The sequence below is a fragment of the Solanum lycopersicum genome, chromosome 1, assembly GCF_036512215.1.
Source record: "Solanum lycopersicum chromosome 1, SLM_r2.1".
Classification (NCBI taxonomy): Eukaryota; Viridiplantae; Streptophyta; class Magnoliopsida; order Solanales; family Solanaceae; genus Solanum; species Solanum lycopersicum.
Genome location: NC_090800.1, coordinates 67,012,659 through 67,027,928, shown reverse-complemented (window position 1 = coordinate 67,027,928; position 15,270 = coordinate 67,012,659). Strand labels below are relative to the sequence as shown.

At 31.0% G+C, this 15,270-nt stretch overlaps 1 long non-coding RNA gene across 1 annotated transcript; it reads left to right on the top strand.

Annotated features, from left to right (window-relative positions):
• Positions 1–9,116: 9,116 nt before the first annotated feature.
• On the top strand, positions 9,117–11,522 carry LOC112941246 (uncharacterized). Its single transcript, XR_003246344.2, has 2 exons — positions 9,117–9,365; positions 9,502–11,522. It is a non-coding gene; the product is annotated as an uncharacterized lncRNA (long non-coding RNA).
• Positions 11,523–15,270: the final 3,748 nt, after the last annotated feature.

Here is a 15,270-nt window from a genome sequence, read left to right as displayed (position 1 = left end):
GTGCCTAAAGGTGTTTACGTGAAGGTAGATCTCACATATATGTGTACACACACACATGCGTGTATGAATATGATATGATTATGTGAAAGAAAATTTTCACAAAAGATAGGCTTTATGGTGAATGTAGCATTCTCACCCTAGATACCTTTGATCTATATAATATATGAGGGAGTAAGTCCTTAAGACGTATTCTTTAGGAAATAATGGTATCTAAAGGATTAATGATATTTAAAAAGGGAGTTATTTCTTAGCACCAAGTGAACATGAAAAATGAGAGTGGGAGCTTCACGTTAGTAAGTCCGATCTCCCACAAGGGTTTCTTCATGACTAGTAGTGTGGGTTCCCAATATATGTGTTGTCTCATGAGATAGAAACCTTCGCACTTAGGTAGTCAAGGTTTCTAGAAGCAATCTCTTTATTCCATAAAAATGTGACCACATAGGACTCTAGCTTAGTGGACCCACCAAGAATAGCTATTTTCAAATGGTTGCACCTTCGACAAGTGTTAACCCTCTCTTTTTGGTGTGGGAGTATAACACTGGATTCTATATAGCTCAAATGGTCTATGTTTGTTATGGCTATATCTCCCTAAGGTTAATAACTTATCTAAGAAAAGAATATCAACTCTAATCAAAATTCCTTGAGAAATGTACTTGGTCTAGAAGGACTATGGACCCTACCTATACATTGCGCTAGATACTTCAAGAAAGGATAGGATTTGAGACCTTTATGAAGTAAATACATATGTTATATATGACTTGTATGAATGTATATTAAGTGACCTTGTTATGTTAATATATGAATTATGACTATGCGTGTGAGATACGCTTATGATTTCTAAATGAGTGTACTTAGTATATGTGGGGGTATGGGACTCCATGTATACATTCAACAAGTAATATTGTGAAGGGGTTATGAGGGTACTTTACCTATTATGAACTAAATGATTTATGACTAAGGTTGTAGTAACGTAAAGAGTGTTTATATGTTTGTATGAAGTATGTGGCCTTATTTCTAGTTGTAAATGAATATGTTATGACTTGATTGATTATGTTATGACTTGTTGAATATGTTATGCCTAGTCTATGGTGACTTCTTAGGTACACTTGGTGGAAGTAGCATTATGGGATGCTACGTACATATTACACTAGTGTGACTTAGGAGTTGCCTTAGGTGATGGTCCTTATGTGAAGTTGATGTCTTTGATGTGCTTATGACTTGTGAGTATATGTGGTTGTGTTTATGAAGCATATTATGAAAGACTATTCTAAGATTACCTCAAAGTGAGACATTGTACTAAGTACACTTGAGGGTTACTTAAGGAAAGAAGTAAGATAGAAAAAGATGTAATGTATGGTATGTATTGAATATGTCTTAAAGTATGATAAATGACTTTATGTGCTATTATGAGTAGTATTCATGTCTATATCATTTATGTGAACTATATTGAGCTTATATGTGCATATGTTCGAAGTTTACTTAAAAGACACGTTGAATGATTTTAAATGAAATGTCCTCTTTAAATGATAGTTTTTTCATAGTTGTCATACTTAGTGAATTCTGGTACTAATACCATTCTAGTTCATATTTTTACAAAAGCGTAGGTGGTGATGGGCAGAAGATGTCTCCTAAGTGAAGAGCTTGGATATATCTCCCAAGTTCAAGTAAAGGGACCCTTATGACTTAAGGGTTGACTATGTCAAGATATTTCTTTAAATTTATGTAATAGCTTAGACTTATATTTTATTTTGTTAAGGGTTGTGTCCCTATTTTACTCTATTGATGTTGGTCTAAGATGGAACAAGACACTTAGAGTCTAACTATGTATTATGATATTATATATATATAGATATATATATATATATAGATCTATATATATATATATATATATATATATATATATATATATCTATATGTATATATATATATATATATATGTATATATATATATATATAGACATAAAGTAATGTTTTAGCATATGATGTGCTATGAAAAGCTTTTAATATTCCGCTATTTTATGATTATGTAATGAAAGATATAGGGCTTGTGTTAGACCTTCGAGAGGTCGACGACATCGTGTAAAGATTCAAGAATATCATAACTTCTAGGGTATACCCTCGGGTCGTAACAGTTCAATTACAAATCCACAAAGTAAATGCAACAATGCAAACAACAAAAAATCAAACTGAATCATAGAAACACTAAATGTAAGAATTAGGGAATTGATAAACGGTAGATGGGAGATGAGAAAATTAGACTCATAATTGAAGATGAGAAATGTAGATTCTGTCTTTCCCATAATTCACGATCCCCTCTCATAATGATATCAAGTTCTATGTAACAATACCCTCAATATGGATGCAAATTATCCTTTGTGAAGGCCTGACCATGTTGCTTGTATTGGGCCTACTTCTCCCAATACCTATCCCTATGATATACTTGTTAGTATAGTTATTGGGATGGGGCTGATTCATAACAATAGCATTATTCCTCATTATTTCCTTGATATCATGTATGTATTGTAATATTTAGGAACATAATCATATTTTATCAAAATTCATTTTTCAAAATTTCTTCATTCCTCTTCTTAATGCCAATGTTTATGGATCTATTAAATTTCCCCAATGAATACACTTCTACCCTTACTCTTGCATAACTTGGTCCTATTTGATTCCTTGTCGCCATGTCTACCTGAAGCGGCTTACCCATAATTGCTCCCAAAATGGTATCTCTTCCAAACAAATTTGGTGGTAAATATTAGTAAAGATATCCATACAATTAACGACGCATAGTTTTTTCTTTATTATCATGTAGAGGATCTCATTTCTATATTCTAATAAGGTATGACCAATTGTGATCATGATGTAAAAGAGACAATTTTGATAACAGGTTCAGATAGTCTTTCAAAAATTTTGCCCTTATAAATACATGTTTGTTACTCAATAATCCAATTTTTTAGAGTCTGAAATAAAATATTTTGATAAGACTACCAAATCCAAAAAGAGTAACTGAGTATCTCATAAATGTAAAAATCAAGTCCGCATGGTCGTGAAGTTCTTTCTTTTAAAAAAAATAAAAGAGGCAACCAAAATTATTTTGCTTCTTTTTTTTGTTATCGATTAAATAAATAATTAAGAATTCTTATCTTCTATGTATGTTTTGTGTTTAGGTGGGGTGGGGAAGGAATTTTTTTTTTAGTAAAGCGTTTTTAAAATATGATTTTTGAACAAGGAAAGAAAACTTTTTTTATAATAAGGATAACCAAATTCGAAGAGAGTTTCTTAAGTATCGCATCAAAGTGAGAATCAAATTAGCATACTTTGTGAATATCATGGGATATCCCTTAAAAATCATCATTGTCTAATTAGTTCTAACCATCTTAATGTTCATCCCTTAAAAATCGTAAGCCTAACTTAGATCTATCACTTGATGACTACTCTGCTATTTTATTTAACACATATACTTGATCTTGACTAACACAATATTGCATCATCATAAAGTCCCTTTTGGTGAAAGTCTACTCGATCTCATCCTGACTTGTAACAATTACTCTACCTTCTATCATGAAATTTATACAAACTCATTACTTCTAAGTTTATCCATAAGAAAAAACTCCTCAGTAATAACTAGTGGGTGCATGACTGCAACAACATAATTCGCCTCATATCACTATCTTCCTTTCTTAGATAAGTATACCTCTGCATGAATTCTTTCAACTCTGGGCACTTTTACTACTAGGACTTATGACATTATAAGTCATACTATATTTTTGAGTTAAAATATTGTCCAAGCTCAACATACTTCGTCATAAGCATCTCAATGGAAGCAAGGTTTAGAGAACAGAGGTTGGAAATACATCTACTTTTAACTTGTACGCACAATTCATATGAATAAGAGTACATTCTTTTGAATGTCAACATAAACTCACTCACAGGTTTCTCTCATGCCCCTCTATAATCTTCTGACTTTCTAGAGACTTTTGCTGACAATAAATCGTCGATAAGAATTTGGGATTTCATTTTCAACTTACTTGAGTATGATGGGTACTTGAATGGATTTGAGAAAGACACGAGTTTGAACAAGTTTCTTATGACATGATTTTATTGCACGATTTAGAGTATGAAAGAAGAGAAATTTTTCTTAAATGTGTGTACTTCCTCATTTATATATGTACGACCCTCACAACTATAAGTAAGATCCTACTGACACGACTTCATATCCACCCTAGGGTACTTTAACTCTACGCTCATCTCCCAGCATTGTCAAAGTCCGAGCCTACATCCTAGACGTGGCCGATACTCGACAACCATTTTTTGTCCCCAAGCAAACCTTTGGGTTGGATGACTACATAGCGGAATCACTCAAGCAATAATACTTAAAATAGAATAATTTAAACTCAAATTAAATATTCAACTCATATATCTCTAAAATACTCAATAATATAAGTATAATAGTTTACAAAAAAAAGCAAGGAAAAGAAGTACTGAAAGACTCGTCAACTTTATCTATCTATGAAGTCTCCAATGTTTAAGATAGGTTTCGGTATAAGACCCATGAAACCTTCAAACAACTAAATTAAAAGTAAATGTGAAGTCCTCAGAATACAATGAGGTTCACTAAAAGCTAACTGGAGAGTAGAGTGATCTCAACGAAGCACATGTTGATGATCCTGAACACTTTTATCTGCATCATAAAAGAATATAGGTCAAATGACATCAGTACATTTTAATGTATAAGTATGAAATATAACTAATAAAAATAAATGTATGAAAGGGATACAATAGACATTACATAAACTCAACTAATATAATGAACTAAAGGAATGAAATTATTTGATCTTTACAAAAATATTACTTATCTCTGACACTCAACATAATAAGTAATATATAAAAATACACTTTAACTCTATTGGGACATTCTCTAACTTACAACAATCACAAAGATACAACACCTTGTCCATGTTGCCTGAACTATCCTATATGGGATATAGGAAACATCAACTAAGTGGATCCACTAAGATCTTCCAAAGGCACAAAGGATTCACCTAAAAAAGTATGATTTTGCACCCAATAATATATACTTTTGCTCAAATGTATAAAAACATTTCTCTTTCTCTATTTTGAAATGATTTCTCAAGCAAGCCTTTCAAAAGAGTTATCTGGTTTGAAATATCTCTACAGCTCATTGCTCATTTAGAAAACAATGTTCTCTTTGTTCAATGTAAAAATACTTTCTCTTGGTTGAAATATACTAAGAAAAAAAACACTCTTTCAGAGGTAATTTCTTTGTACTTAATTTTTCTAAAATCTCTTTTAACTTTTCGGAAAAAAAAGGGGTCTACTCTTTCCTCATATAAAAAAACATTTTGGATGTACTTAGTTCTCTTATACTTTTTCTGAAACTCCTCATTACTCCCTCAAAATTCAGTTTAAACAGTAATATTTTGTTTAAAAGATTCTCAATGAATACTCAAGAATAAGGTTCATGCTAAAATTAGACATGAACGAATCAACTGAAGGATATCAATAACAATATAGAAAATTCAATACTCAGATATCAAGAACTCATAACTCAACGACATTCCTCATCTCAAGAATACTCAAATCATAGAGTTCATGCTGAAATATAGACATGAGCCAACAAACTCAAGAATCACAATGCATAACATATAGGAATTTAATAATTAGGAATAATATTTCCAAAAGAATCAGGAACTCATGAACTCAATATCAACTAATCTCTAGAAACTAAAATTAAGGATAGAATCCCACATTACCCTTTTATTGATTTGAAAGTAAATGTATGGAATGTAGAAGAACTGGTCTAACACTATGTTTGCAAGAATGAGGTTTTTTGGCAAAATTGACGTAACTCGAAGAACACTTGAACCCTAGTTTTTCTTCTCTTGGAACCTCGTTTTAATATCTTGAAGTTTTAATTCACGTAAAAGAATTGATTAACACTTTTACGCCCTTAATTAGGTGTAAAACATCGTGGTTTAGGCTTATAATATGGATTAAAATGTTGTAGTTTAAATTCCAAATGTATAGGACAAAGACCAAAATGACCCCAACTTTTAAATTTGACAAAATACCTTAAAAGGGTGGTTTCACATACCGTTTAGGTATCCTGGTTCGTGAAAATTCATGGGCCGTATTGATGATCGTTAAACTTCACTTGGCCGACAATGCTTCTCTAAACAGACATAACTTTTTTTTCGAAACTCAAAATGAGGAAAAATTTGATGGTTTTTGAAGGATTCAAAGACCTTTATGTTAATAAGTCATGGACCACCTAATTCATTATGTGATGAGAGATATGATTGTTTGAAGTTGACTCAAAATATAAAAATTGATGGGTGACTTGTTTGGACCACCAAAAGGGTCATACAAGCCACCACGGGCCTCCTAGGATCCCGTCCAGGTGACCCCCTCCTTGTCAGCCTTTGATGGTTTGTCACACTGCCCTAAACGAGTCTTGGTCCCATAAATGGTGTGTATAGGGAGTCGTGAAGGGTCCATGGTCCATTATGGGTTCGTAGACTTTTAAGTTAACCCTCTTTAGCCTTTCTAAATGTTTGAAGTGTTACATGAACAATTATAATTTTAAGAGTAGAGTTGTGTGGTGTTATAGAATGATTTGTTATTCATCTTCTATTTCAAAATACTTAGAACAAACCTTTGAACATCTTTGTAAGACAACAAAGGTCAAGAACATTTTCACTACTAGAAAATTAATGCTATAGCGCAAACAAGGATCATAAAAAGATTTTTTTTAAAAATATACGAAATATTTTTCTTAGAGAAGAATTATTGTTAATATGTGTGTAAAGAATCTTACTGATTCCAATAAACTTTGCAGAAACACAAAGTTACCAAGTTTAATGAACTATTGAAGAACAAAAGAATAGAAGAACTGAAATTAATTCACAATTCTAAAATTTGTAAAACACGTACCAGAATCTGGAAAATCATTAATAGGAAAAAGATCAAGTCCATTAAAATCACAGTGTCCCCTTAAGGAAATTATTCTCCTCTAGTATCCGGGGTTTGATTTGGATTATGACCTCCCAGGGTAAAATAATCTCAATCACCAGAGTATAGATACCAAAAACTCCTATGTCAGCGAACCACTCAACGACAATAAAGTACACTTAGAATACTAGATTTTGTAGTTGAAGAAGAAGTCCATGAATTCTATATTAAAATGAGAGGAAATCCTTTATTTTAGAGAAAAAGAGTAGTACAAAAAGGTTCTTATTGTGCCTTACCGATAAGTCACAAACCATTGGAAAAGTCACAATATTTCAGAAAGGTCGTCACCTTTCATAAAAATCACAACTGTCCATAAAAGTCACAACTTTTCATAAAAGTCGCAACTTTTCATAAAAATCACAACATTTCATAAAAGTCACAACTCTTTATAAAAGTCGCAGCTCTTCATTTTCCACTCACACCTTTTTAAAATCCAACATGATTCGAGTCTGATCTTAGAAAATTTTGATGTATTACATTCACATCAGGTTATAATTGATACCTAAATTGATTCAACTAACTGTCATTTTTGTTTTTGAAATTCAATTTTCTATTATTTTTTTTGGTCGACGGCCCATTTTCCAAAAGGATAAATCAATATTGTTTTTAAATTTAAGCCTTTATTTCCTCTTTTAATTAGAAACTAACCCCACTACATCCCTAATCATCCAATTACGTTTTAGATATCTACAAATAGCTTCCCACTTCTTCATTTCCTCCCATTTCTGTATGAAATTTCTATCAATCATTAGCTCTAGTAATTTTTAGTTTTATTATGTTAAACTTTCAACATTTACATGGATAATCCTCATTTTCCTCGAAGATGAGGAAAAATAAGTCTAGTGTGATTATAATGTAACCTACTAAGTGAAGATATGATTTAGTGTCTACTTTTATTATAGTGATTCATATAACCAAAAATTTGCATTGAAATATAGTGAGGATATTGTTTTGTTTTGCAAACACATAGACACTCAAATGTAAATCTTACTTAAAATTTGAATTTGTATTTGAATTTGAATTTGTATGATTACTTGTTTGTTGAAGTCAAATGATCAAATTTCATCTGAATCTATGAGGATGAATGTATACACTAAAACCCTTAATAAAATAAAGTTTTTGTTCCAATTTGATTCAGTTTATAGAGAATACCCGATAATCCTTAAACTGCCAAACATGAATAATTGGGGTTTTTAGGAGTATGCATTGGGTTTTTGTGTTTTAAAAAATAAGTCAAAGTATTTTTTTTCATGCTAAACGAATACTCCTATTTACTAGATATAATATAACAATAAATCATTACAAACCGAGACGGCGACATTAATATTTGGCTTAAAGAACTACAAATCAAATTACATGACGACCTTTTGAGCCAAGAAAGAGTAATTCATTCTTTGTCTACTTTTGGAATTCTTAACAAAAATAATATCGGGTCTATTAATTAGGAAGTCAGAGAAGGCGGTGATGGGAAATGAGGAGTTCTTATTTAGGAAACACTGCATTAGTTAGATTTATAGGCTTACCAAGTGGGTCTATCATGTTATATTTGTTGTCCTTTTTAGTGTTGACACTCAATTTTTTTCCTCTGCTAATTAATTATTTTTCAAGCTTCTTGAATTTCAAACAATTTGAAGTAATTATTTTGAAAAAATCAAAAATACTTTAGTTTTATGGTGATTTTCCTTTTTCTTTTCCTATAAAATATATTTCTATATACTTGAAATATATAGATTTATATAGTTTACAATATATATTTAGAAAATCTTTTTACTAAAATGGTGTTTTAACTAAGTTAGAATTTTTTATTTTAAAAAAAACTAATAATAATTAAAACCTTATGTCAAGATGATTGTTTTACTTTGTCTAAATTAAGAGAGTTAATAATTAATTGAAAGCATAATTCATTTTGTTTTAATTTTTTTTCATCTTATCATTTTCAAGACCAGGGGTCTTTATTCCTTTGAAATCAAATTGGGCCTTAGCTTTTCAATGCAAACAAAAGAAAAACCAAATTCTTGGCCCAATTCACAAGACCTGGCCCAAATAACCCCTTCACTACTCTGCACTCAATTTCCCTCATCCAACAATAACACATCCGCAGCCTCAACAACGTCAACCCAGAACAAGAGCGAAACCAGAAACACCAGCAGTACGCGACTCGTCCAAAACAGCCACGCAGTGCGCCCATCGAATTGAGTCTCGCACGTGTCTCTCTCCCTCGACCTGATCCTCTTGAAAGTTGGAGGACAAGGCCAGGTGTCTCCATCTCCTTAAAAGCTCGTTCTTGGCTCAAAATCGGACGACTCTCCCCTCTTTTCTATTTGAAAATGGTACGAATTCGTACACCCTCTAGCTCACGCACCCTTATCTTTGCTGATTTTTGAATTTGGGATTCTCCCACATAGTGTCTAACAAGAAATTCCCCCAAAACTCTCTTATATAAATCCCTTTCTTTTCACTGTTCAGAGGACGATTTTCGGAGACCAAAGAATACCCAAAAACTTTTGGGAATTCTTTGTTCCACAATTCAAATTTTAAAACGTTTTGTGGCTTTTTGAGTTAAAGAGGTGGAATCGTTTCCAAACTCGTTGTCCCGATTTGCTGCTCAGCACAAGGTAATCATGTATATTTTCCTTCTTGCTAGTTTAATTTAATTTTCTCTGATTAGATTTTTCATTGTGAAGGGTTTTCGTCTGAATATTTTTTAGTTATCTTGTTGGCTTCTTGTCTTCATAATATGATTGGTAGTTTAGTGTTTTCAATATATTAGATTGTCTGTGTTTGATTATATCCACAAAAACTTGCAGGTTTTCTTCAACTCTATTGGAAAATTAGAATACCCCTTTTGTTTGATTGTCAATATTTACAGTAAGTTGTAATTAGAATACCCCTTTTGTTTGATTGTCAATATTCACAGTAAGTTGTGGATGATTAATGTTCAAGTTTGTCACATTCATATCAGAACATGTGTTGTAGCTTTAAAAAAAATAATCCTTTCATTTCATGGTCTCACCTCTTTCACTTATCACGTCATTTTATCCCTCTGATTGCATTATTCTATCTCGTTATTTGTGAAATTTTGTTTGAGATGATTAGCTTTTCGTAGTTGTGTTGCTTCTATGGTTGTTGTTTAAATTATTGTTGGCCTGGTATCATAGGGATCATCTCTATTTCACTCTCCTGTTACATGAGTCTGGTCCATAAAAATGAAAAATAAAATTGTTTCCTTACAAAGTTGTTTTGAGAAGCATGCTTGGGTATTTTATATCATGTTTGTGCTTTCTTTCAGCATTTGTTTCATAAGATATTGACGGCTATCATCCTGCTTGCTTAAGTGATAGTTCTGACCAGTTTATTGTGCTTACATTTAAGTGTTAGTTGGGTGTAAATGGAGCCTGTAGCAGCTTGTTTGGACTGTTATACTACTGTTTGAATTAGTTTTCTGGTTGTTTCATTGTTTGTTTAAATTATGATCAGTTGGCGACTGAAAGGGTGCAAAACTCTATGTTTAATAACCTTTGTGCCTCTTCCGTGTAATTGTTTAAGTTAGAGTATGACATTCATAATTATTTCCATTGCACTTCGTTACTTGCTCAAATCTCTTAGCAACACCATGTAGTTAGGATGACTACGGTTAAGTTCCTTTATTAGTTTTAAGAAATTATATTTTATTACTCTAAAAATATTGTTCACTCTGTTTTGGATTTTTTACATGATGGTAACTAGATCGTTTATTTGACTTGATATTATTCATATTGAGGTTCTTATTTTACTCTTTTCTTTTCCTCCTTTTGCATGAACACGCTTTCAGTGAATGAATCCAATAGACTCCCCTCTCTTGCATTTTCCTCTTATTGAGTCAACCTTCTTCGGAGTTGTGAAAGGGAGCTAATATTATTGGTTTAGACACCAAAAAATACAGCAGCAGCAGTAGCCTAAATGGCTAAAAGAATAGCATTTTATCGTACTTGATAAGTCCCAAAAATTGCACTAATTGAGGCAGAGTTACGATAACCTCATAAGGCTGAAAATGAGGAGCAAATTTGGGTTAAAATTCCAAATTAATGAAGCAGTAGCAGCAGCCTTAGAAAGGCTAAATTTTTTTTAAAAAAAGTTTTGGACCTTCAAAAGTCCAAGCCAAACGGCAACGACATCAACCTGAAGGGCTGAGACTTGGGGGTGAAATAAAATTTCAGCCGCCCCCTCGTTTTCTTATTCTCTTATTTGCATTGATATTAGTATAATTTCTTTATTATAGTTGATTGTGAAAACCTAACAACTTTAAAATTCTCTTCTTGACTTAGATAAAATCCCCACGGAGCTCCTGGAGTTTAGTTTATCAAATCTTTCTTTTGTATCTTACAATTGGTGGCGTTTCAAATTTTCATTTATTCTTCAAACCCTTTTTAAGTTTGATAATTTAAGCTTATAGAATGACTTGAGAACATTTTGTGCTCTTTCATAGTTGTTAAAAAGCTTTGAATCCATGTTTTGAGTTTGAATTTACAATTTAATTCCTTTTTTGAGCAGAATGAAATTGTCAAGTTTCTTAAAATATATATACAAAAAAAAAATAAGTTGTCTTATAATTTAACTTAAGACTTTGTATGAATGACTTAAGGTTTCTATATCCTTTCATAGTTGGTAAACAAAGTTCCTTAATCCATAATTAGGAGTTTTGAATTATTCATATTGGTTAAAAACATGAACATGGGTAAAAGTTTAAGTTAGGCAATTTGAGCTTCAAGACTAATTTGAGAATTATTCAATATCCTTTTATAGTTGTTAAACAAAGTTCCTTTATCCATAATTAGGAGTTTTGAATTATTCATATTGGTTCAAAACATGAACATGGGTAAAAGTTTAAGTTAGGCAATTTGAGCTTCAAGACTAATTTGAGAATTATTCAATATCCTTTCGTAGTTAGTATTTAGTTTTCAAATTCATGCTTAAGTTATTGTGTTGATTTTTCAACTGTAAAACTTTACCTCGGATAAAATGTTAAGTAGAAATAATTATTTTACAGTATAGCATTTGACTTATTTCATACTTGGAATTAGAGTTGTCAATATGGGCTAGACCACACCATCCGGGCTAATCCATATAGGCTTTGACATTTTACGGGTCAGGCCGGGCTAGCCCATTTTTGGCGTGGGGCAAAATGGTCGACCATACCCACAAGTACCTGGCTTGACGGGCCAGGCCACTTTTTTTTTTAAAAAAATATTTTTTATAGTTGTTAAATTAAGTTTCAAATTATAATTTGTAATATTATCTAAAATTTCGACAAAACAATATTACCTGATGTTAATGTTTGTACTTGTTAATTAAATCAAAATAAAATTATTTTTATAATATTTGTAGAGATAATATCAGAGACCTCCATGTTTCGCTCTTTAATACTTACCTACCCTTTGGTTTACGATATTACGTCTACCTTCCTTATTTTCATTTACTTGTAACCATTCTTTAAAACTATTTAAAATAAATATGAATTAATATAGATTTGACAATTTTACTCTTTTTTAGATAAATTTCTTCTAAATAAATATTATATACAAAATAACTAATTTAACAAATACTTTAAAAATAAATTAACGCAAAGACTTATTTTTTTAATCCAACAAAGATCAAAGTCTTCAACTAAGCTAACCCACATTTTCACCAAATATTAACTCTTTATCTCTATTTCACCTTTACCAATTCACGTAAATTTTTTCCCCATAACCCATCATTTTGCGGCAATAATTTTTTTAAATAAAAGACAAAATTGAACTATCCAAGAAAGAAATTCGATAAGAACGATAAGATTTTGTTCTAGTTAAACATTTACACAAGCTAAGAAGAAACGTGATCCAACGAATAAAGATAAATCATTGAAAATTAGATCTAAACATTCATATATAAGGGTAAGTTTATCAAATGTAAATTTACTTATATTTATTTAAATAGGTTTAAAGAATGGTTACAAGAAAATAAAAATAAGGGAGGTAGACGTAATATCGTAAACCACAGGAATTTGAGTGTTATAGAGCGAAGCCTGGAGGGAGGTCTCTGAAATTATCTTGAATAATAAATAAAAATATATAATTAAAAATATTAACCTAATTATTTTTAATTTGGACTCTCTTTAATTTTAAATTTTAATATTGTATTAAAAAATTTTAATTAATTATTATTTGCCCACGGGCCTACCCTACATATATTTCTCAAGCCCTTCAAATCAACAGATTTATTTAGGGCGGGGTAAAAATTTCTTTTATTAAATGGGCTCCAAAAATGTAAGTCCAACCCTATTAAATCCCGATTTATGCCAGGCCGGCCCAACGGGCCTAGCCCATATAGACGGCTCTACTTGGAATAAGATTAGTGTACAAGTGTCAAAAAAATGTAGTTATTTTAAAACAAGATTTTTTTTACAAGTAATCTATGTTTTCTTTATAAAATTAGCCAAACTTTAAAATTCGTCGGTAAATCACGTGTTTGCGGATTCTCTAAGATGACTAGACCTTTCCTTAGAGAATTAATTGAACCCTTACCCAAAACTTTGGTTCATTTAAATGTTTTTTCTTAAAAAAATCATTTCAAATGGTTCTCTTTATTTTTACCTAAAAATTAAGTGGTGACTCCCAAGTTACAAATTATCCAAAAAAACATTAACAAAAAATGCCAAAGTTGCAAAATCGACTTCGAACATTTCATTTTTCGAAATCGGGTCGCAACATTTAGTTGTTTTCTTTCTGAATGTTAGGCTAAGTGTGGGTTGGGCCATGCTCACGCAAGTGTAAAGATGTGTAATTTTTTTTAGGTTTTTTAATAAAACACATAATCAGCCTAAAGGGGTCTCTTTATTTACTTTCAAAATTTTTAGCACAAATAACGTAGGGTTTTTGTTTGCTTTCAATGTTTTGAACAAAAATAACGTGTCTTTTTACATGCTTTTGGAGTTTTAATACATATACAATATATTTTCTTTGTCTGCTTCTTAAGTTTTGAACACTAATAATTTAGGGTCTCTTTCTCTGCTATCAAATTTTTTCATACAAAAAATATGAGGTTTTTGTTTGCTTTTGATGTTTTAACACCACAAATGTGTCTCTTCGCTTGCTTTCGGAGTTGTTAACAAAGATAATGTGAATTCTCTTTATATGCTTCTAGAGAATAACATTGATAATGTGGGGGACTCTTTTTCTGCTTTAGGTATTATTAACTCAATAAAAGCGAAGTCTATCTAGTTTGGTAAAAAAAGTTGATCTTCATTAGCTTTTGGTTTAACGTTTCATATATCAATGGTTTAGTTGTTGTAAAATGGAAACATTAAATTTGCAAGTTTATAAAAAATAAAATTTGTAGAATAAATTGTATTGAGAATCATGACATTTTAGTATTTGATATAATACTAATTTTCTATACGTGCATTGAACATGAATGCCTAATAATATAATAAACAATATTATAAAACAAATTTTGTTTGGGTAAATAATTTTACATATATGAAGAAATAAAGTACACGTTTTAATGAAAGATCATGGTGGATTGTCGTATTGTTACTCATTTGTTGAGGTCAAAATTATTGAATTTTTTCCGAACCTTCAAGGATGAATTTTACACTTACACCCACTATAAAATAAAATTCTTTTTCATTTTATAGAAAATACATAAAAATCGTTGAACTGTCAAAGGTGGATAGTTTAAAATTTTGAAAGTGGGAGTATGGGTTCTAGTGTGTCCAAAAAAATTGTTTTTTTACTTTTTTATTAAAAACTACTCCAATTTATTTATTTATATAATAAAATGTATCAGTTAAAAATTAAAATCACCACATAAGGATTAGCATTGTTCTAGTCTAAAGAATTACATTGTGGCTTTTTAAGCCAAGAATTTTCTTTCTCTGTCTACTTTTGTAATCATTAACATAAATATAATGTGGGATCTCTATGTAAGCTTCCATAGTTTCTAAAATAAATAATGTGACTTTTTGCATACTATTGAAGTTTTTAACACAAATAGCATGTGTCTTTCTTAGTTTGATTCTACATTTTCTAATACTGACAATATGAGTTATCTTTATCTGCTTTTGATTTCATAGTACAAATAAAAAGGTCGAGCTCTTCGTTCTTCTTGTAAACTTTTTAACATAAATGATGTGGCTCTGTACTTGCTTTTGATTAATACATATAATACGGGTTCTCTTTGTCTGCTTTCGAAGCTTCTAACACTGATAACGCGGGGTTT